General features: G+C 41.7%; 1 long non-coding RNA gene across 1 annotated transcript in view; it reads left to right on the forward strand.

Annotated features, from left to right (window-relative positions):
- The window catches only part of LOC133270724 (uncharacterized), a 55,613-nt gene extending 43,082 nt beyond the window's left edge, over positions 1-12,531 (forward strand). Inside the window, exons 2-3 of the long non-coding RNA XR_009743887.1 lie at positions 659-797; positions 12,439-12,531. This is a non-coding gene — a long non-coding RNA (uncharacterized LOC133270724). The remainder of the gene's footprint in view (positions 1-658; positions 798-12,438) is intronic.
- The last annotated feature ends 9,127 nt before the right edge of the window (positions 12,532-21,658 follow it).

The raw sequence follows: 21,658 nt of genomic DNA on the forward strand, positions 1-21,658 counted from the left end.
CGTAACACTGTGGAAAAAAGCTGTTGCACAACGAAGAGGCATTTGCAGCCTGAAATTCAACTGCATGCTACTCAAGATATTTCTAAACAGGAAAGAAATAATTACTGTGTCATTGAACTTGTCACAAAACTTTGTATAGGGGACTCTTTCATTAGGGAGAAAAAGAAATGTTGTCTGGAAGTCAAACAATTCAGAAGGAAAGAGGAAATATTTCACTTAGTTGTTGTTTGGTAACATCAATGTATATGCATTCTTTATTAACTTTTGGTTTAATTGCATAATATATATATACTCAATGTTTTATCTATGCATCTATAATACAGCATGAAACGATATTGTTGTGTAAGAATGGCATCACAAGAAAATATTTCGGGACCAGAATAGCAGCCGTTTGGGGTTTTGGGAGTTGTGGGTGGGTTGTTTAGTTTTTTTAGCCTATTCTGATATTATAGAATCGAAACATAGAATCAAATCATAGAATAGTTAGGGTTGGAAAGGACCTTTAGATCATCTAGTTCCAACCCCCCTGCCATGATCAGGGATACCTCACACTAAACCATATCACCCAAGGCCTCGTCCAACCTGATCTATTTATTTGTTTATTCTCAGTCAGCAGAAGAACACATTTTAAGATGATTAATGTTTGGGTCTTTTTCAGGGTGAAAATTGAAGCTGTATTAAAAAAGCATTACACTCCTTGCAAACCAAATCAGCATTCAAAATGTCTTCAGTTTCTGTGAATGTCAAAAGGGAGTGCTCAGCAAGATGTGGGCTTGGCCCTGATTTTATAACTTTAGGTAAGATTTTTTGATATTGCTTACACAAACCTGGTAAGGTCTGCAGAGCATTGCTCCAGAGGGATAGGCATCCAGCAGATGCAGATAAAATGAGCCACTGGTCTTCAGGAACTGAGCTGTTGGTCCTCTGTTCTGCTTGTGCTCTATAAAAAATGAAATCAGGAAACTGATGCCCACACTTGCCAAAAACTGCAGTCAGATCACACCAGACAGGAGTGATGGCTTTGATTGCTGAACACTTCCCACAGTTCTCTTCTCTGGCTGCACTGCTATTAATCAGAGCAATGGGCCATCATAGCTGGGAATATATCTGCCACTTAAATAAATGTCCAGTCTCCTTTTTAGTTCAAGTATTTCTTCTTAATAATTCACGTCAAAGCAGGGCAAATTGGGTGGAAAAGAGACTATTTGAACTGCCTCAGGTTTGCTCAAACCTAGTGACTCTTTTAAGGAGATGTCTGAATCATGTGCTTAGTATTGGTATGCCCTAAGAATGTGATTACCTTTGAGCATGTACCTGAGTACCAACCTGAAAGATGAGACTTGGGAACCTAATATCTTTTCCAGACCTTAAATGTGCTGTAAGGCAATGAATGACTACATTTTTCATTTTGCAGAGGATGAGGGAACTCTAAGGCAGTCACCATAGTTCAAGAGATGTCATTCTTGATTTGGGTAATGACAGAGATGAGAACTCAAAATTGGGGTAAATGGAGTAGTAGGTCACCAGGTTAACACAAAATACAGCTGAAAAATGTATAGGTAATAATAGCTGGCAATGGGAGATGACGTGCTGTTGTTCACAAAAGGACAAGCTATAGCAAATTGAGTCATGAGAAGATGAACCTTGGTGTTACTCAGAGAAATTATTAAAATCTGTTTCAGAATATTCAGCTTGGGTTCAGAGCCAATCATATCTTTTCTAATGAGGATGTGAACATTTTAACAGTAATATTGAAGTACTTTTTGTATGGACTCACACCACTTAAAAAAAGGTAAAGTTGAGGAACCTCTTGCCATCAGACCAGTCAGTCTCACCTCTGTGCCTGGCAGAATCTTGGAGCAGATTCTCCTGGAAGGCACATGAAAATCAACAAGGCGCTTGGTGACAGCCAGCATGGCTTCACTAAGGGGAAATCCTGTCTGACCAATTTGATGGCCTTCTATGATGGGGCTACAGAACTGATGGACAGGGGTAGAGCAGTTGATGTCATCTACCTGGACTTGTGCAAAGCATTCAACACTGTCCCACACGACATCCTTGTCTCTAAATTGGAGAGACATCAATTTGATGGATGGACCACTCGGTGGATAAAGAACTGGCTGGATGGCTGCACACAAAGAGTTGTGGTCAATGGCTCAATGTCCGGCTGGAGACCAGTAACGAGTGGTGTCCCTCAGGGATCAGTGTTGGGACCGGTCTTGTTCAACATCTTTGTTGCTGACATGGACAGTGGGATTGAGTGTGCCCTCAGCAAGTTTGCCGATGACACCAAGCTGTGTGGTTCGGTTGATACCCTGGAGGGAAGGAATGCCATCCAGAGGGACCTTGACACGCTTGTGAGGTGACTGATGCCAACCTCATGAAGTTTAACCATGCCAAGTGCAAGGTCCTACACCTGGGTTGGAACAATCCCAGGCACAGCTACAGGTTGGGCAGAGAAGAGATTCAGAGCAGCCGTGCAGAGAAGGACTTGGGGGTGTTGGTTGATGAGAAAATGAACATGAGCCGGCTTCAGTGTGCACTTGCAGCCCAGAAAGCAACTGTATCCTGGGCTGCATCAAAAGGAGCGTGACCAGCAGGTTGAAGGAGGTGATCCTGCCCCTCTACTCTGCTCTTGTGAGACCTCACCTGGAGTATCGTGTGCAGTTCTGGTGTCCTCAACATAAAAAGGACATGGAACTGTGGGAACAAGTCCAGAGGAGGCCACGAGGATGATCAGGGGACTGGAGCACCTCCTGTATGAAGACAGGCTGAGAAAGTTGGGGCTGTTCAGCCTGGAGAAGAGAAGGCTGCGTGGAGACCTCATAGCAGCCTTCCAGTACCTGAAGGGGGGCTATAGGGATGCTGGGGAGGAACTCTTCATTATGGACTGGAGTGATAGGACAAGGGGTAACGGGTTAAAACTTAAACAAGAGAAGTTTAGATGATTGGATATGAGGAGGAAATTCTTTCCTGTTAGGGTGGTGAGGCACTGGAATAGGTTGCCCAGGGAGGTTGTGAATGTTCCATCCCTGGCAGTGTTCAAGACCAGGTTGGACGAGGCCTTGGGTGATATGGTTTAGTGTGAGGTGCCCCTGCCCATGGCAGGGGGGTTGGAACTAGATGATCTTAAGGTCCTTTTCAACCCTAACTATTCTATGATTCTATGATCTTATTGAGAGGTGAAGGTAATAGAGATGCTGAGCGATAAAAGAGGACCAATAATTCATTTTCCAGTTTAGAAATATCAAGCAGCTTCTCAGAGTAGTGGTAGTTATCTCCTTTGTTGCCTTGTGCCTGGTTTTGAAACCTTTTCTCTCAATCAGTACATTGGCTTCACTGTATTGGCTGTGTAGAAAGGTCTGTTATGAATTTCAGTGGACAAGTTGCACATTTCTAAGGCCCCAGGAGAGAATAAGGATCCATTATGCAAGGTGCTGTTTAAACATGTAGCTGGTACTTACATCCTGATTAAATAAAAAAGGAACAGAAAAGTTCAGTTATGTGCAACAACCCCATGAGAAGAAGTGGCATTGTCATGGTTTAACCCCAGCCAGCAATTAAAGCTGGCTATACAGCCACTCACTCACTCCTATCACCTCCCAGTGCGATAGGGAATAGAATTGGAAAGAGGCAAAACCTGCAGGATGAGAGAAACTGTTTAATAATTCAAAGTCAGTAAAATACAGTAAAAGGAAAAAGAGAGAGGAAAAAATGCAAGAAAGACAAGAGATGCGCAATGCCGTTGCTCACCAGCCACTGACTGATGCCCAACCCATTCCCAAACAGTGATCAGTGGCTCCTGGCCAGCTCCTTTGGCCAGTTCAGAGGGATACTTTCCTGGCTGTGCTCCCTCCTGGTTTCTTGTGCCCATCCTCATTGGCAGAGCATGGGAAAACTGAAAAGTCCTTGGCTTAGGGTAAGCACTACTTAGCAACAGCTAAAACATTGGTGTGTTATCAACATTATTCTCATACTAAATCTGAAACACAGCACTGTACCAGCTACTAAGAAAGAAAAGTAACTCCATCCCAGCCAAAATCAGGGCAGGCAGTCTGGAGTCAGACCAGCTCCCTTGACTTCTAGTCCATTGCCTTTTCTACTGAACGTAGTTGTACTGACATCTTGGATTGTGCAAAAAAATATTGGATGATATATACCAAATGGGAGGCTTATCACAGTTATCTCTCAAATTCTGGCACCAGAAGGAATTACAAAACAGACATAAAATTATAGACACATGGCTGTATCCTGACCATATCTGTTTAATGCAGTAACGTATAACTGCTTGATTATTGACAAATGAAATCCTCATGCTGCTACTCATCTCCACTTGTCTCAATATACACTGAGATCAGTCCCTAGGTTTATTTCTTGGTCTCAGGTGTAGCAATTAAAGAAATGTTCTGTATTGCTGAGAGCACCAGATGTGTGCAATGGAGCATCCTATACTGACAGACATTTTACTTTTAATAGTTCCTTTGGGTACACGTTGGCATCTGGTTTTATTTTTCTGTTTATACTTTATTTTTCTGTTTTATGGAGCTGTTTCCTTGATGGGGTTTTTCAGTTTCTTGCCTCAGAGGATGGTTTGGGGTAGCATGGATTATGGCACAACAGCAATAAGAGCTGTCTTCTGTTTCTATTTTCAGTTAAGTTCATTCTAAGTGCTTCATTTGAAACCTCTTACATGAAATAAGAGTGGTGCAAAATCCATACTGATTCTGAAGCACGCATTGTGGATCATGATGATATCTTCCTGAACCTTCCTGATGTCTTCTTGATGTCTCTTTTGTCTTCCTAGACCTGGATCCAGACTTAAGTATATGACAAGGCTGTTTCAGGAGCAAGGTTTTTCAGTCACCATAGTTGCAAACCTCTTTTCACCCACACCCTGGAGGTTGTGGGCACCTACAAGGGGGCAGATGATTGTCTCTCAAGGTCTGTGTTTGCAGATTTTCTCCTCCAGTCTAACTTTCAGCTGGTTCTTCCCTACCAAATGGAACAAGATGCTGGGTTGGGAAACTCAGTGTGAGTCAAACGACAAAAGGCTGGAGTGCAGCAGCAGGCATATTCTAATGATTTAGAGAAATCTGATCTATTTTTCTCTGTGATGTTTTGTACCAAATTGAGAGTACCATGGTAGATATGACTGGCTGAGATGAGCCACAAACAATGTTTACTCTTGTAAGTAGACTGGAAAGTCTTTCCTTACCTCTGCAGTTGATTATCTTCTGAAAGGGTGGAATTTGACTATTTTGGCTACAGTATGAGCACTTTTAAATGTTGTTCAGTATGGTGGATGCTATTCATTCAAAGTAATACAGGCAGTGAAAAAAACAGATCTTCACACTCTTATTATTTATTAGAAGTGTCAGATCTATCATGATACCATGACCAGCTGAATTCTAATATGGGAAATCCTTATCTTGCAAAAACCTCATTTATTCATTTTTTTCAAACAACAGTTCAGGTAAAAGCACGATGAGCAAAAGATTAAAGCTCTGTCAAATAAAAAGCAATGCTGCACTATTTCAACTATCCTACTTTTGAAAAGATAATGAAATATGCATTAATTCAAGCAGACAACATAAATATTGAATAACCATTGCAATGGATTGTATTAATAGATATACAAGATGAATAAAAACATGTTTGATTTACTTCTCTGCTGATGGTGCCAGTGGATTACAGGGACTAATCTGTCTACTGCAATGTTACCCATCAAATAGCTATAACTCAAATCTTTCCTTTTTTTCCCCCCTCCCAGAAAAACAAAATAGTTGTGATAAATAACTGTGCCTACACCATTTTGTTTCTCTGGAAACCGATCCTGATCATACCCATCTAATTTCACTCAACCACCAGTGCATCTACTTGGGCATAATTGGGCATAAATTTGGCGTGAGAACTCTTGAAGAAAAATAGGACCCAGGTTGCCACTGACTGGCAGTGAGATCAGGTCCCATGCTGCCCTCTCTCCTGTCTTGTAGAGATGAGCATTTTCAGGATGGGGGTTAACGGGCATTCCTATCTGCAAATGGCATTCGTACTTCTTTATGCTGACATGAATAGCCTATTTCCTAGGAGCACAGTATAGAACTAATTATTTGACAGATATTAATGTTAAAGAATTCCATGGAGTTCATCTTTATGGAAGACTCCTATTACCTGTTATCTGGCTATAGATCGGGGATCCAAGATGTTGCAGGTATGCTCTCTTTCCCCCTGCACTGTGTGGCAAAACCTGTGTGTGGTCAGACCAGCCCTTTCTCCTGTATTACTCTACCAGTTGGCTGAGGAGTGCTGCAAAGAGCCCCTGCACCCCTGGCCTGGCTCTTGATGCCTATAGCTTCTCTTTGGTGCCAACCCCTTACAGTAACATCTAACAGGTTGAGAATAAGCGGGAGTGATGTTAGTGGGAGGTTTTCTCCTGTATCCATAGATCCAGGGTGCCGTGTGCTTCAGGGATGGAAATCTTAAGGATACAATTTAATATTCCCCCATGCATTTGAGAAGTGATAAATCATACCCTCCATTTTGATTAGTTTTCTGTCACCTACAGTGGCTTTTCAGATCACCCCTAGCGAAGGAATGCCCGTGAGGTGGCATTAGAGATGTGGCTCTAGGAAATGTATTACCTATATTAAAATGTGCTAATTCAGAAATACCTTTGCCACCTTTTGGTTGCCCTTGTTAGGGAAAAATACTTCACTTTAAACTCCAGCTAACTGATTACCTGCCAGTTCTGAAGCTGTGCTCTGAATTAATCTGCTCCAAAAGCCAACAGAGATGACTTATGTTTGGGCACCTCACAGGAAAGCAGGGAGATGAAAAGCCTTAGCCAAACTTTGACAAACAACTTGGAGTGTTTGACCAACTCTGCACAGCTGCTGCTGAATGAAGAATGCAGGTAACATGCTGAACAGAGACAAGAGGTGATCAGCAGGGAAGGCAGCTTTTGTAGTTGAACTGAGCATTTTATATTGAGGAAAGGAGGGGAAATATTCTGAATTACCTGTAGGAGGTGTGCCTGCTTTTGATAATAGACGTACCCAGTTTATGCATTAATTCCTAACCGGTCAGATCCTGTACTGATGTGCACTGGAATCGCTCTGAGATCACTGGAGATACACCCATGCACAGCACCTTAATTCGACTGATTTCATCCCACCCATTTAAACATGTCTTACAGACATGTTTGCAGAGCTGAACTGAAATATCTCTGCCCCCTCCAATTCCTGATCTCAGGCAATGATGTCTCCTCATAAATCCTGGATACGATAACACCAGTGTGACCCATCACTTCATTACATCAATGTGCAAAGCTGTGTATTGTACTGAGGAGGAGTTTATCTGGTCAGAATGGATCCGGTCCAGGAACAAATAAAGGGGTTAGGAATCTGATTATTTCTGGGCCAATTCTATATGAATTACAGCTTCTCAATTTTCCTGATGTCAGCTAGTTCTACTCTGCTGTTTTCCCTCCCCAAACAGGAGGTGAAGTATCTAGCTAGCGAAGGCATTTTGATTGCCTCCACCATTTAGCTGATTTCTCAACAATGCAGGAGAGCCAACTGGAATTTGGAGTCAGGTTGGGATGAAATGTACCACATTCAGTGTTGTTTGAGCATTGGCTCTTGGTGCATGCCAAGCTTATTTCAACGGGGATCCACCTCACTGCCAGGGTCAGGGGGAGTACATGGATCCTCAGATATCTCCCCATCTGCCTCATCAAGTGCTGTCTGGGAGGGGCAGCCTGATTTGTGATCCAAATGAGGGATCCTTGTATAGAGCAGTGATTTCCTGGTGACCAGATACAGTGGGCTTTTGTACAGCATTTTTCCACTATCAGCAGGAATGGATTAAAGCAAGATGGTAGGTCAGGCTTTAAGATACTCTGCATTGATTCAGGCATGAGTTGTAGGGAGAAAGAACACTTTCTTCCATTTTAGTCAATAATCCAATCTTTTCTTTAGAATTGCTTTCCAATGATTTCAAACACAGTGCAAGGCTAAGAGAGAACAGCTATTTTGTTTAGTCTGAAATGGTATATATCACTTGTTTATTTCTTCAAGGGCATTATGTTTTTCCATGTATTTACTTAATGGTTTATATTTGACTAATGCACATCTTTCAGAAAGGCTTTTAAACTGGATTCAATGATTGCTGGAATTTCCTATTTTTTCCAAAACATGAAAAATTACATCAGTGTGTCAAGAGCTTCCCCTGCTATGATTCTTCTAAGCAAGTTTTGCAGACTTGATGACTTTAGCAGACATAACTTAATGTAGGTACTCACTAAGGTTTTAAAGTATTTAATTTGTCTTGAATGTTCATTGGAATTAATATCTCAGTCCAAATACAGGGCTGCAATATTTACTGATCCCTTTTGTCTGTTCTGCACATCTGAGTTGTCATTTCCAGGTAGGTTGGTACTTGTGTATAGGAATTGTAAAGTTCAGTGGCTTTCAGCAGAAAGGGAGATGTAAGGGAACTCGTGGGTGTACACCCTTAGCTGCAGCATGGTCACAGCTCCTGAGTTACTGTTTCTGGCACCTCTCTTTAGGGCCTTACAGAAAGTTAGCTGGATGTTTCATCCTGCTCCCTCCCAGGCGTGTGCCTGCCTGGTCCTTTTTTGATGTGCCTGTTCCTGTGCTGTAAAATCAGAACTGGTGAAAAGCTAACTTGCTTGTTTAATTTAGCTTCCAGTCCTTGCCCTACAGGGGAATTAATCCTTTTCCAGGAGCTAAGGACCAGCTTAGCACTGGTAACTGAGTACCAGGTGGCGTCTTCAACATCACCTTCAACACTTCAGTGCAGAAATTAAAACAAATGTCTTTTATTACAGAAAACAGTTTGAAAATGAGTGCAGTGTTTTAGCCAGCCCCCAGAGCTTGTAGCATGAAGGACATCTAGTGTGAACCCACAGCGAAGACTGCAGTGTGGAGCTCCCTTGCTGGGCTTCTGTTACACTGCAAAGTTTTGGTCCATGGAACAGGATTTCCTAGTGCCAAATATTGAGAATAGCATTGAGAACAGCTCCAAAGCTCGTTTTGAGGAGTTACAGTGCCATTGCTCAGAGGTGGAGGTGAGTACTCCCCAGTCCTGCCCTCCTGGCAGCCTCTATGAGCAGTGAGGGTTGATGTCCTGCTCCTGCCAGTGGGGATCGGAACTACCAAAAAAAGTCATTGGCTTCAGAAACTATGCTCTAGACTTGTACCAAGTAACTGAGTTGGAAAGTTCCCTTTCATTGCAGTCACATTAATTTAGTGGACTAATTTCTAATCATGTAGAGGGTTAGAATTTAGAATAAGTATTTGAGTTAATAAAGAATTTTGATTTTAGAGCTGTGCCCTTTCTGTCATATCTGAGAATAATGGTGTGTAGAGAAGAGAGTTTATTTCCGGGCTGGTATAAATAGTTACAAGGGACAAATCTCTGTTATGTGCAACTGGTACAAATCATACTTTATCATGCAACAAAACATGATCTTCTCCGATTCTTTCTTCTGTCTGTAAGACAATTCTGTCCTGTGCATAGCAACATTCAGGCTGTGGAGTGCTTTTGTTGTGCTTTCTTCTAAAGCAGCTGTGAGTTAATCTGTTCAGGTTCTTGTCCTTTTGTCAGTTGTTCCTTAGTGGTGAGAACCTGTGTGTATTTTTACAACACAGATGCATTTTTTTTTTAATTTTCAAATTAACATTTTTCTCCTCTTAAAACTAAACTTGAACACACGTATTCTGGGATGATGACAGCCTGAATTTGTTTTGAATGCCTAGCACAACATTATGTTTTCTTATTAATGAGCCCTTACATAAAAATAACAGAATATTGGCAGTGAATAACTCAACTGAAGAATGTCAAATTACTAAATTGGAGAAATTACTAGTTAGACACCTGGAATTGGAGCTTCTTGAGTAATAAACTAGCTTTTGACAGCTGTAGCCTTTTTTTGCAGGTGCAAAAAAGAACATTTTCTTCTTTCTATTTTATCTGGTTTACATCACTTAATGACTGGAATATTCCAAGTTGGGAAAAGAACTCGGAGTTGAAAGAACAGGAAAATTTGTTTATCCTCTCCCATATTATGAGCAAAAGGTGTGTGTGGTGGGGTGTGTGTCTGACTAATCCTGATCTCAGAGAACATGGAAGCAAGGAAAAAATAGCACAGCTGATTATTTGTTGATAATATTTGCACTGTTAGATGCACCAACTACGTTGAAATCCAAGGAATATTTTGATAATATTTCCTAAAATATGCAAGACACAATGTAGTTCTACTTAAACAATTATGTTCTTCTGGATATTGTTGTTCAGAAGCAGCATGACACAAAGCACCACTAAAGAGGTTCATCGGGTGACTAAAAATGCTATGTCCTGTTTTCTCCCAAATCAAATGTAAAAATAAAACCCCAAAATAAATACTGAGGTATATGGTGACGTAAGCATGGTTTTGATGTGTTCTCTTAGTTAACAAAAACAAATATTAAATGCAACCTCAAAGCCACCTTTCTTTGCAATTAAACATTCTAATTAGTTGTCAGTCTCTGAGAATAACTCTTTCTTATGAATATCTGTTAGAAGGCAAAATTGCAATGCAAATTAGTTACTTAAATTGTTATTTCCTGGTTCTGATTTAAACCACAATTAAGAAAACTGACTTAAATCAAAGTGATATAAATTGGTCCATCCTGCTTTAAAACTAATTAAGGATGTGCCTTGAAAGCATGCTTATATCAGTGCTCTAACTCAGTGGCTTCTCGGTATCACTCAAGTCTTAATAAATCACAGGAAGAGATGGAATTTTTATTTAGCTGAGCAGTCTCGATCTCTGAATTTAAGGCCACTGAAGAATAGATTAACATTTATAATTACTAGGTTGATCAGTAATGCAAATTGAAAGTGAGGATTTCAAAACAAATTGACCTTTGCAGCACATCACACAGAGACAGACAGTGAAAACTTTGAAAAGGTTTCGCTCGTCCTTGAAGTGGTTTGTCACAAATCACTGTATCCTCTGTGGTGCTTTACTGCTCTGCTAGTAGCCTTCTGGAGTCACAATGTTCAAAAAATAAACTGTGATAACCGAAAGAACAGCATGAATGGTTTGAGGCTGGCAAATCACCGTATGGGTTTTTTTTGTTTTGTGTCGCTCCAGGCAGACTTGTGTATTTGGGTACTAAGATTAGGATGTTTAGGCTAGGGCCAAATGGGTTTATAATTAGACGTGTGCAGGCTCTGACCTATTAATTGAGGCTCATGCTTCCCTGCATCTACCCTCTGTGTTTGATGAGACTGTGCTTTAAAGCAGCCAATGGAAAGAGGAACTTCTGTACCTACATGCTTCAAATCTGCCTGTCCCATACTTTGCTGAGAACGTTTCACTGCTCAAGAGGCAGCTCAGCCTTTTTCCGAAAGCTGTCCCTCTTTGGAATACCACATGGATAGAACAGGACAGTGTGTCAATATGGTCTGTGTTGTGTTTATTTGTGAAACTAACAGCTAGATCCCACCTGGAGAAAACAGCCAGATGTGATCAGCACTATGTATGTGTCATGCTCCTCCCTGGGCAGGAAAGTGGTCATAACTGGAGAAGATTGAATGGATTTTGATGGCACCATATGAAATCTGAACAAGTCTGAGACAGTTCCTTCCATGCTTAGACATCTACAGAGATTGGAGACTGTCAAATGCAAGAAAATGTTGCAGACATTCATGGAGGGATGTGTGGGGAAAGTGTGGGGCAGTTGTCATGGTTTAAACCCAGTCAGGTAACTTGTTCACTCACTCCCAGTGAGTGGTGCCGAGCTGACAACAATCGAGGTCCGTGTCCGTCCCCCGTCCCCCCCCCCCTGCACCGGGGCTCTCCCCTTCCCCGCTCCCGGAGGAACGGGGAGGAGGATCGAGAGAGTGCAACTCCTACGGGTTGAGACAAGAACAGTCCAGCAACAAATCACCACCGCTACTATCAGCTAAAACAATGATAAGGGAAAATAACAAGGGAAGAGAATACGATACCACCGGCCAGAAAACGAGTTCCACCTGGAAGCTCCTGTCCTTCCGGGTAACTCCCAGTCACCCCCCACCCCGGGCATGACGTGCTGTGGTATGGAATACCTCCCCGGCCAGCCCGGGTCAGGTGCCCCGTCTCTGCTTCCTCACAGCTTCCCCTCCTCCCTGGCAGAGCATGAGCCTCACAGAGTCCTTGGTGTCAGGGTAAACATCACTTAGCAACAACCGAAAACATCGGCTTCACCAACACTGTTCTCAAGCTAGAAGTCAAAACACAGCACTGCACCAGTTAACACAAAGGAAAAACATGACTGCTACTGCTGAACCCAGGACAGCAGTCTAAGGCTCGACAACCATGGAGGGAATGGAAAGAGCAATGGTATCACCTATTAGAGCAACCAGCTTTGGTCTCTTCTCTTGCAGGTATGTCAACTCTTGGAATGCTCTTGTCAATCAGTGTAGCCCATGAGATCTCCAAGTTCACTGTGATGTAGTTCCAAGGAACAGGAGATAAGGCAACTGTGCTGCCAGTGTAAGCACGCATGATATGTTTCTGCTGTGATCTGTAGGCTCCCAGAAAATTGCTGTTTTCACATCTACAGTGCTTTGCCCAAAATTTCAGTTCCTTTGGACAACCTTTATTGCCTTCAATGTGCATTGCTGATGACTGAAGTAGAATGCAGAAGAAATGTTCCCCTTTTCTCATAACTTAACTGAGTGCTTCCACAGTACTTAGCAGAACTGAATAGTCAGAAACCAAGGTGGAGTACATGACCCAGTAGTCTGACCCTGTGGAAAGTATTAGACTATGCATATCCTTTGTCTAACAGGGAGCAACTGCGTAACTTGTTTGTAAGTGGACTTACATGGGGGGAAACCGGTAGTATTATCTCCTGATCCCAGGGCTCCAGGAGGATATAAATAGGGAACTCATAGTGGTATTAAAAGACTCCTCTGAACAGAAAACTTTGTTGTTATTGTTGTTGCTAAGTTTATAAACAGAAATGAAACTAAGCCAAGCTAAACTAAACAGACTAGAACAAACATAGAACTGTTGCAGCTATTGTCATCACCAATAATTGAGAGTGAATGGTATTTTGGCTAACGGGAAAGCAAAACCAGGGAGGTTCCTTAAAGGTGTCCAAATTTGAGCAGCGGAAATGCAAAACGTTTTTCTCTGTGGTTGAGCATAGATGAGCAACCTAGGTCCTGATGGAGCAGCAGGGGCTGATGGCACTAGTCAAAGTTCAGTGGTCGGCCTTGTGGTGCACTCACAGGCATTGGCATCAGGCATGTGAGGTGGGGACAGACCTCTCCTTCCTGCCAGGGCCACAGTAGCTATTTCATGCTAAGCTGCTCTTAGCTTCTGTCATCCAAAGGATGGTAAATGTGGGTGGAAGGTGAAGAAATACTGATGTGGCAGGTATTGATAAGGCTACTGTGTGGTGAGCCAAATACTTGGAATATTTGTCAGAAGTTTTGGCAGACAATACAAGATGCACTCTTGAAGAAACAGGTATTTGATGTCTATTTTGTTCAGTGGTATTGGCAATAGCAGCTAATTAATAGGTGGAAAATTATTGCTCTTTTAATGCATGCAAAGATTGCACAACTCCCATAGACATTTATTTCAACATGCCTTGCTTTGCATTGCCTCATTTTTTCTCACCTAAATACACTGCAGTTTGTTCAATAATCTCTCCCTTTCGCCATGTTCTATTACTTGCTGAATAATTATAGGTTTTTTTTTCCCCTGAGGGGAATGAAGTATTGCACATGGACTTTTTCCAAAATCAAAGCTCTTTGGTATAGTCATTTCTGGACTGTCTTGTTACTGATATTTATACAGATGTACTGACAAACCCAAATTTATTGCAATATTTATTGGACTAAATTCTAGGTTATTTATAATGTAGTTAGATGGCTATTTATTGGACATGTCACAATATCTCTTTAACGCTTCTCCAGCTGTCTAGCTGGGATTATGACATAAAACAGTATTTATCATATATAATCCAGAAAATGTTACAGGAAGAGTAAATTCTGAGAGAGAAAGACACAACTGTCTGAGTAATGGAAGGACAAAGATGTAGTATTAAACAGCAATTCTCAGCCGGGTTGAGGGAGGCGAATATTTAGGATGTGAGGAATTCCAGGTGCAAGTTTTAAGTTCTCTAAAGTGCACCAGGACTCTGCCTAACAGCTGACCTTTCCCTCATGAAATGGACATTTTTCATTTAGAAAAGGAAATGAGAATCGTCTTTTTTGAGGTTTCCTCCTTCCCCTTTTTTTGGCACTGATTAAGCAGAGTTAAAAGTTTCTATGGGACCATTTTCAGTAGGGAACAATTTAATAAAAATCAACCATTTCACAAGCAGGTGTTACTTTGACATTCTTATGCTTCATGTTAAGGTGGTATTGACTGTTTTGTTTCACTGTGATGGATGCAAACGACAATGTTTTTTTCCTGTATTGGTGTTTTTTTAGCTCTATGTTTCACTGCTGTGTGATCAAGACAGTTTTTTGCAGCATCAGGACAAAAATCTTCAGTGTTTATTAGTATATATGGTTCTTTTTCTTATTTAAATCAGAAAATGAATTCACATATTGAATATCCCATGAAGAAATCTGGATAAGGCTTGCCTGCAAGGAAGAAGAGACTGTAAGGGCAATAATTGACCAAAAGAATTATGTATTTCCTTTACAAAATAGTTTCCTGTAATCTTCACCAAATGCAGATACTGCAGGAAAACTAATCCCCTGTTTTCATATACAGACACAGGCCATCTTAAATACTTCACAAAAAAAAAGCCAGTCTCGTAACCTCTGTTTAACAGATAGACCCATTTCTGTGGGAGGATGCGGAGGAGAGAGGAAATGAGGCCAATGGAAGGTTGTGCAGGTGTGAGGGTGAAGCTGGGTTTCCATTCCTCATGAAGGTGTGGTAGGTGAAGGATGCAGTGTGGGATTAATGGGATGGTCCTCCTTTTTCTCATGCTTCCTTTTTGCTCTTTCTTATGGCAAAAGAATGTGTTTGCAGACAGTGTCAGCACTGCGCAGAAGCAGCAGACCCCATCCCAGCATTTGCCTTCCCAGCCTAATTTGAAGTTGCCACCCCATGTCCCATGGGACTACTTTCTCTGCATATATGTAATTAGCTCACTACAGAACAGCAGCTGTTGTGGACCAATAAATATGTATTTATCCTTCACTACTTACAGATGCAAGAGTTGAAATGCTCCAGTCTTTAGATACTAAAGCCTTGAATAATGTAGGATGAGATGTTGAATAACATGGAGGCAGGACTTGGAGGAAAACTCTGTCCAGATCAGACATGGGCTGGGAAGAGTTTTAATGACGATTTTTAAAAGAAGGTAGCTGCCAGCTAAATTCAAGCTAATGCTGGTGAGAAATTGCAATAGGCAATCCAAGGTATATACAGTTTCCCAAATTCATGAGCTTCCCATAGAGGGTTAAACAGCATAACTAAAAATATTTACATAGGAATTACAGTGTTCAAACAGAATGGGTTATTCTGCTCACACCAAACTTTAAGGGAGGTGAATTAAAGAGGATTACTAGCATATTCTACTTTTTCCTTCCTTGTAAGAGTTGTTGAAAAATATAATAACATAAAGGAGCTGACGATTCATGGTTTCATAATAGCTGTATCTGAACTCTGCTGCCTGTGAAATTTATTCTCTGTGGGTGGTGATGCTGCTTAATATTTCTGATTTCTTAGCCATCCTGTTATTCCCGTGTATGTAGATCTTTTGAGTATGGATATTAACCTGCAATCCTCTCTTAGCTAAAACATTCTTTGGCTGCATTGCACCTGGGCAAGGTCTTTTACAGGGAGCAAAAAGCAATATGCAGAAGTGATCAGAAATATACTCACGAAAATTCATTTTTACTTTGCTCGTTCACTCTAATTGTTCTCTTAAGGCTTGATCTGGAGCGCAGAGAAATCCAAAGGGGCTCACTAGGCTGTAGGTCAGGTTTTCGGGTCACCCATACATGGCAAGCGATGAATAACGAGCAGCACACTACACAGTGCCAGTTCCTCTGATCTTACCTTGATGATGGAGGTAAGAATTTGGCTTAAGTGCAGTTTCAGGGCTGGAGGAGAGCATAAGCCACTCTTTCTGCAGTAAAAAAAAATCACAGACCTTAATGATCAGCAGTCTGCTGTGTCCCAGTAATGCAGTTGACTGTGCCCTGTTTAACTGGTGCAAACAGTGCCCCAGAATGTTTTCTCTGTAGAGTTAGCTCTTTTATGGATGGCAAAGGTCAAAAAAGTTGTTAGAGTCACTGCAGGGACTTGATTTGATAATAAATATATTTCCATGTGTAATAATGAGTACTGTGATGGCCAATTTGTCCCTCCCACTGATATAAACAGGCTAGAATTAATATGTGTATTTTGCAATCAGAACTGCATAAACTGAAAACTGTAAAACTGTTTAGGTTGGACTTTATTTGTTTTTCCTTTTTTTTTTAACTTAATAAAACTCTTTAAGCTAGTTGAAGAAGTTTGCTCTTACAGACAGAAATGTCCTTCTCCCTAGTACAAATTAGGAATTCAGGTGGGAAATAGGATTTGGAGTTGCTTTGTTGTCCTACCAGGCTTTGCCTTGCTTTGTTAGATTTAAAGGTTGTGAGAGGTGGTTGCTGTCTTTTGTCTTTTTTATAGACCAGCATGGTATGACCCAAGACCAGGGGCTCTCGACATCATGGCAGTAATTGTGATAAGGGTTTAGGAGCCTCTTGGTCAACCCCAAAACTCCCACCTGTTTCCACAGTGACAGAAACAGCCCCTTGATGAACTCTCAGCTTCTAGCACTTAGCCTCTCTGAGGGTACCCCTTCCTGGTGTTCCATTGCTTTCCATACATTGATTCTACTGATGTCACAAGGATCTGGAAACAGATGTGTAATTAGCAAGACTAAGTCAGATTAGTTCCAGGCTTGAGGATTTCTTTTTCTGCCATGGAGTATTTAATATATAACTAATTTCTCTTTCCTACTTTCCAAAGATGTCAGCCTTTCTATATAAATTCCATTGTCACTAATCTAATAAAGCTCTACTTTGTTCATAATTTACTGCATCTTTCAATAAGCATTGCAATATTTGTGCAGGGCAAGTATATAAATCATTGTTGCCCTTCTCTACTTTTTTACTTATTTGGTTCTTTCAGGGTCACTAATCTACCTTATAGCTTTCATCTGGTTTAAATATTCTGCTATTACCTTTTACACCTCACTTTCTCATTCATGCCCATTTAGATACCTGCAGCTGCATTTTCTCAAGTAGCTATTGATCCGTATTTCCTTGCTAAAGATTACTATAACTTCACCAGCAGTAATGATACAAATTATATCTGTTAGGGTTTACACATACCTTTTTGCTGGTTAGAAAGACTGTTTTCTGATTTTGTTGTTATTGACAATCTCTTCTGCCTAGAATATGTAGAACACAGAAAAATTATAAATATCCAGTAAAATACTCTCATTTTGACATGTGTAGGCTTTAAGCACCCAGGTCATGCTGAGAGGCTAATCAGTCCCTTCTGACCTCCAAGAGCCTGAAATGTAGCTGGGTAAGGCCCCAGTCCAGCAAAGCACTTAAGGATATCCTTGTGTAAACATACGATCAGTCCTGTTTTCTGTGTAATTTGGTGAGAAGTGCATTTCAGAGTAAAGCATCTCAGGAGATGCTTGCAAGGGCTGTGCAAGACCAGGCGGTACCAGTCACAAATGCAAGCTCAGTCCAAGATATCTTGGTATTCTTGCACTGGGCAAAGTAATGTTCTTCAAGTGTCTTGCTGCTGGGGAGATCCCCATGCTTTTGGGGAGGCTGTTGCTGTGCCCCTGCTTTAGAGTCATAGTGCGTTTGTGAGTGTGAGCCCTTGTCCTCTGCAGCAGCAGTGAGCTCTTAGGATGCTTGAATTTCTTTTGCCTACTGTCTAAGAGACAATGAAATGATTTAGGAACGGGTAGATTAATTGTCTAGGTCCTGCAGGACCTGATAGCTGTGCTTATTGAGTCATGACTGGAGGGATCATTCTATATTCTGGCTTCAGAAGTGCCAAGTGTGTTGCTGCCATGGGATTGTCACTCATATACGGAAAAAAACACAGGTGAAGTGGAATTTTGCTGTGGTGGTTTGCCAAGAAGCAAAGCTGGGACAGTTATCACCATGGTATAGAAGAAAACAGGGCTAGGAGGAGGCCATCTCATCCATGCTTATACAAACTGCTCCTGACACATTTGTCTAACGTGTTTCTTTAACCCCACCAGCAGTGGAGGTCCCCCGGCCTCCCTAGGCGACCTCATCCAGTGTCTAAAAACCCTTTCAGCAGAGAAGTTATTCTAGCACTGAACTTAGCTCTCCCTTGATGCATTTAAAAACATTGCTTTTTGTGCTTTCCCCACAGATGTGGATAACAATGTCTTGCCTTCCTCTTTGCATAAACCTTTTACATAATTGGTAGACTGTTATCATGTCTCCTCTCCGCCTTCCCTCCTCTAGACTAAATAGCCCAGATATGAGGATGAAAGCTGGAATGGGGTATCAGGGAGAAAGGAAAAGACATTGGAGGAGGAAATTAGAGAGGGATTAATCCCTCTTCCTGTGCCTACAGAAATGGACTTTTTCCTGCTGGAGGATGGGGAGCTGTGGGAGGAGGAGATATAGTGTGCAGTGCTGATGATTCATGAATGCAGCTCTGTGGACTCTACCTGATTGATGGGACGCTGCCTTGCAGCCTAAGGAAGAGGGGCTTGGGCTCACCCTTCACTGAGCTGCAACACACCTATCTAGCTTGCGTGCTTAGGAAACAATGCTTTAATATCTTATATTGGTGAGGCACGTATCCAACTCACATGTCAGCTCCTGCGAGATGTATCTGGTTGAGCTTCTGTGTATCATGAAAACTGTTTCTAGGTGCCATGTGTGTTATACAGTCAGATAAAATGACAGTATAACACCATTACCCTGCAGCAGCATCCAGGCAGCTCACTGTGAGCTGTGCCAGAGAGCAGGAGCCCTCTCCTCTGATAGCAAAGAGGGGTTTCTGTTTGGAGCTTTGCCTTCCCTACAGCTGTGTGCTCCCCACCCATGCACAGGATGGAAAGCCACCCGCCACACACGCTGCCTACATGTGTTTCACAACTTGATTGCTGTTCATAAAACCAACACGTGGAACAGGCAAACACCATCTGATCCAAAATGCCCCAGGGTGTATTATGTCAATGTCACATACATTAAGAAAGTACAGCAAGCACTCAGAGTGACTTCTTGTGTTCATAGCCCTCTTCCATTATTCACGTCTGCTGTCAGAGCTGTAGCACGTACACAGCCGTTGGATCGTGGCTGTCATAACCTGGAGGAAACAAAAATAGCTCCCTGCCTGGAGACTTCCAGAAGCACAAGGTGGGGGATAACATAGGGAAAAAAATGGTTCTTCACCACTGAGCAGTCCCAAACAGCTTTCAGTGGTGCTTCTGCTTTGCTCTAAGGGCTCCAAGAACAGCACGTAAGGTGGAGCTGTTTTCCCTGGACTCCTGGCGACATGGGATCACAGGTTTATTTACATCAGAAAAGGGCTGGCCTTGAAGAAAACAAAGTATTAGAGGCTGTTTAGGACGGAGGGGAAGTCTGCAGCGTCGCAAGCACATTGCAGGCTAGCTCCCTCATTTGCTCGTCACTCAGATGTTAAGACTCTCTGATTCAATTTCACAGTAAAAAAACTTGATAAATTGCAATCTAATTAATTTTTGTTTAACTCTTCTTCTGCCCCCCTTCCTCCCCAGCGTGACTTTGAAGGTGACATTTGTATTCCTGAATGAAAACCACATTTGCCCGGCTCTGCGAAGGGAGGAGGCAGGGGCAGAAGAGAAACCCTTTTGTTCTTCTCCTCGTGGTTCCCCCTCACCTGCCAGGGCCAAGCTCCAAAATAATTCCTAACAGCTGAGGTTAGCCGGGGACATCTAATCCTGGAAAGCTGGCTCTGAATTCCAGCACACAACATTTGAGTTTCATCATCAGCCATTTTCATCTAATTCCTCCGGACTTCAGGAGTGTGAGTATATCTATAAGTATGTGCTTATTTAATTGAAACGAAAAAGAATAAATCTGTTTTCTCCTAAATCTGAACCCAAATGGCATTGAAGGCAGTGACAACAGTCATGCTTTTTAAAGCTAAGCAAGCCCAGGCATTGTTTTGAGGACGTACTGGGGTCTTTTAGGTGTACCCTGAACAGCCGTGTCTGTAGGACACCCAAGAATTGTGATCCTCAACAAAAGGAGGGCTGCCTCCTCTTTCCCTGATTTTCTGTAATGGAAAAAGATTGCTCTGTGCAAAGGGAGTTTAATGTATCTTGCTGAGTTTGCCGAGACCTGTCCTGCGTAAGAACGGATGTAAGGAGCATCCTGGCAACACATCAGAGAGAAACCTCTTGGACTTCTGCTACTCCAAGACAGGAGGATGTGGTAGCAACAGGCTGACTTTGAGGGAAATGTACCTTCCCAGGCATGAACAGGGACCAAACGGGACATATTGGGTAAAATTGCAGTTGATTTTCTTTGGAGTCAGTCAGCAGAGATAACGGGCTATTTTTCTTAGAGGAGTTTCAAAAAGAGTTCCCCATTTTGCCCTAAGTATTATCTGTGACCCAAAGATAAAACTCCCCATTAGTTCTGCTGTATCCTTTACCAGAAAGAATATCTCCAACATCTTTACGTTTGCTTTAAGACTGTACGCTTTTTATTAAGAAAAAGCTTTAGCTTTGCTGTTTAGCCAATTGAAATGAGTAATGAAAATGTTATTTGTATGGAACAAAGGAAATATTTTCTTTTAAATTATCTCATCTTACTAATTGATTACAAGGAGGCTGCTTGGATGCTTGCAGTGTACAGCATCTGGTCCCTCTGGTGCGAGCAAGGCTTCAGCCAAGCTGGTATAAACCATCTCATGGGAGAAAACAAGAGTAAAAACTGTATTTAGGGCTGCTTGTCCCATAAAGCCAGCTTAGCCCTCATGAGGAAATAATTTGGGTTTCTATAAAGAAAATATATTAAATGTTTCTGTGGAAGATGAATCACTACTGAATATTGATAATTAAAAACATAATCTAGAAATACAAATTAAAAATTATCTAGAGAAAACTCCTTCAAGGAATAGGTATTTTCTGTTGCTCAGATATCACTGAACACGCCTGCTAGCGTAAAAACGACTTGCTATTAATGAAAAGTAATAACATAAATCCGCGGTATGTCTGAAATCAGAAAGGGAAAAGGCTAATATAAAGGTTTGCAGTAAATTCCCTTGGGATGCAAAAAGTCTCATTTGAAAGTGAGTTCAATATAATAATCTTCAAATATTCATGGCTGAAAATGTTTCCTAAATGCTGTTTCCAAAATAGATGTCACGAGACAGCAAATACATCCTGAGCTGCCTTCAAATCCATGGCAAATAATGTTGTTTCATATAAACACAGAGAAAATGTGACATAAAAAGAAACTAACGGGGGGAAGTCATCCAGGTCTGTGTATCAAGGATGAAGAAAGAGAGAAAGAGCTTAAACAGGAAAGCTGCAAAAGCCAGCTTGAAGAAGCAATGTTATTCCCAGCTCACCAACCC

The sequence above is a fragment of the Pezoporus flaviventris genome, unplaced genomic scaffold (genome assembly GCF_033815535.1).
Source record: "Pezoporus flaviventris isolate CSIRO_AGI_PZ_B2104156 unplaced genomic scaffold, CSIRO_AGI_Pfla_v1 ptg000021l, whole genome shotgun sequence".
In the NCBI taxonomy this organism is placed as follows: domain Eukaryota; kingdom Metazoa; phylum Chordata; class Aves; order Psittaciformes; family Psittacidae; genus Pezoporus; species Pezoporus flaviventris.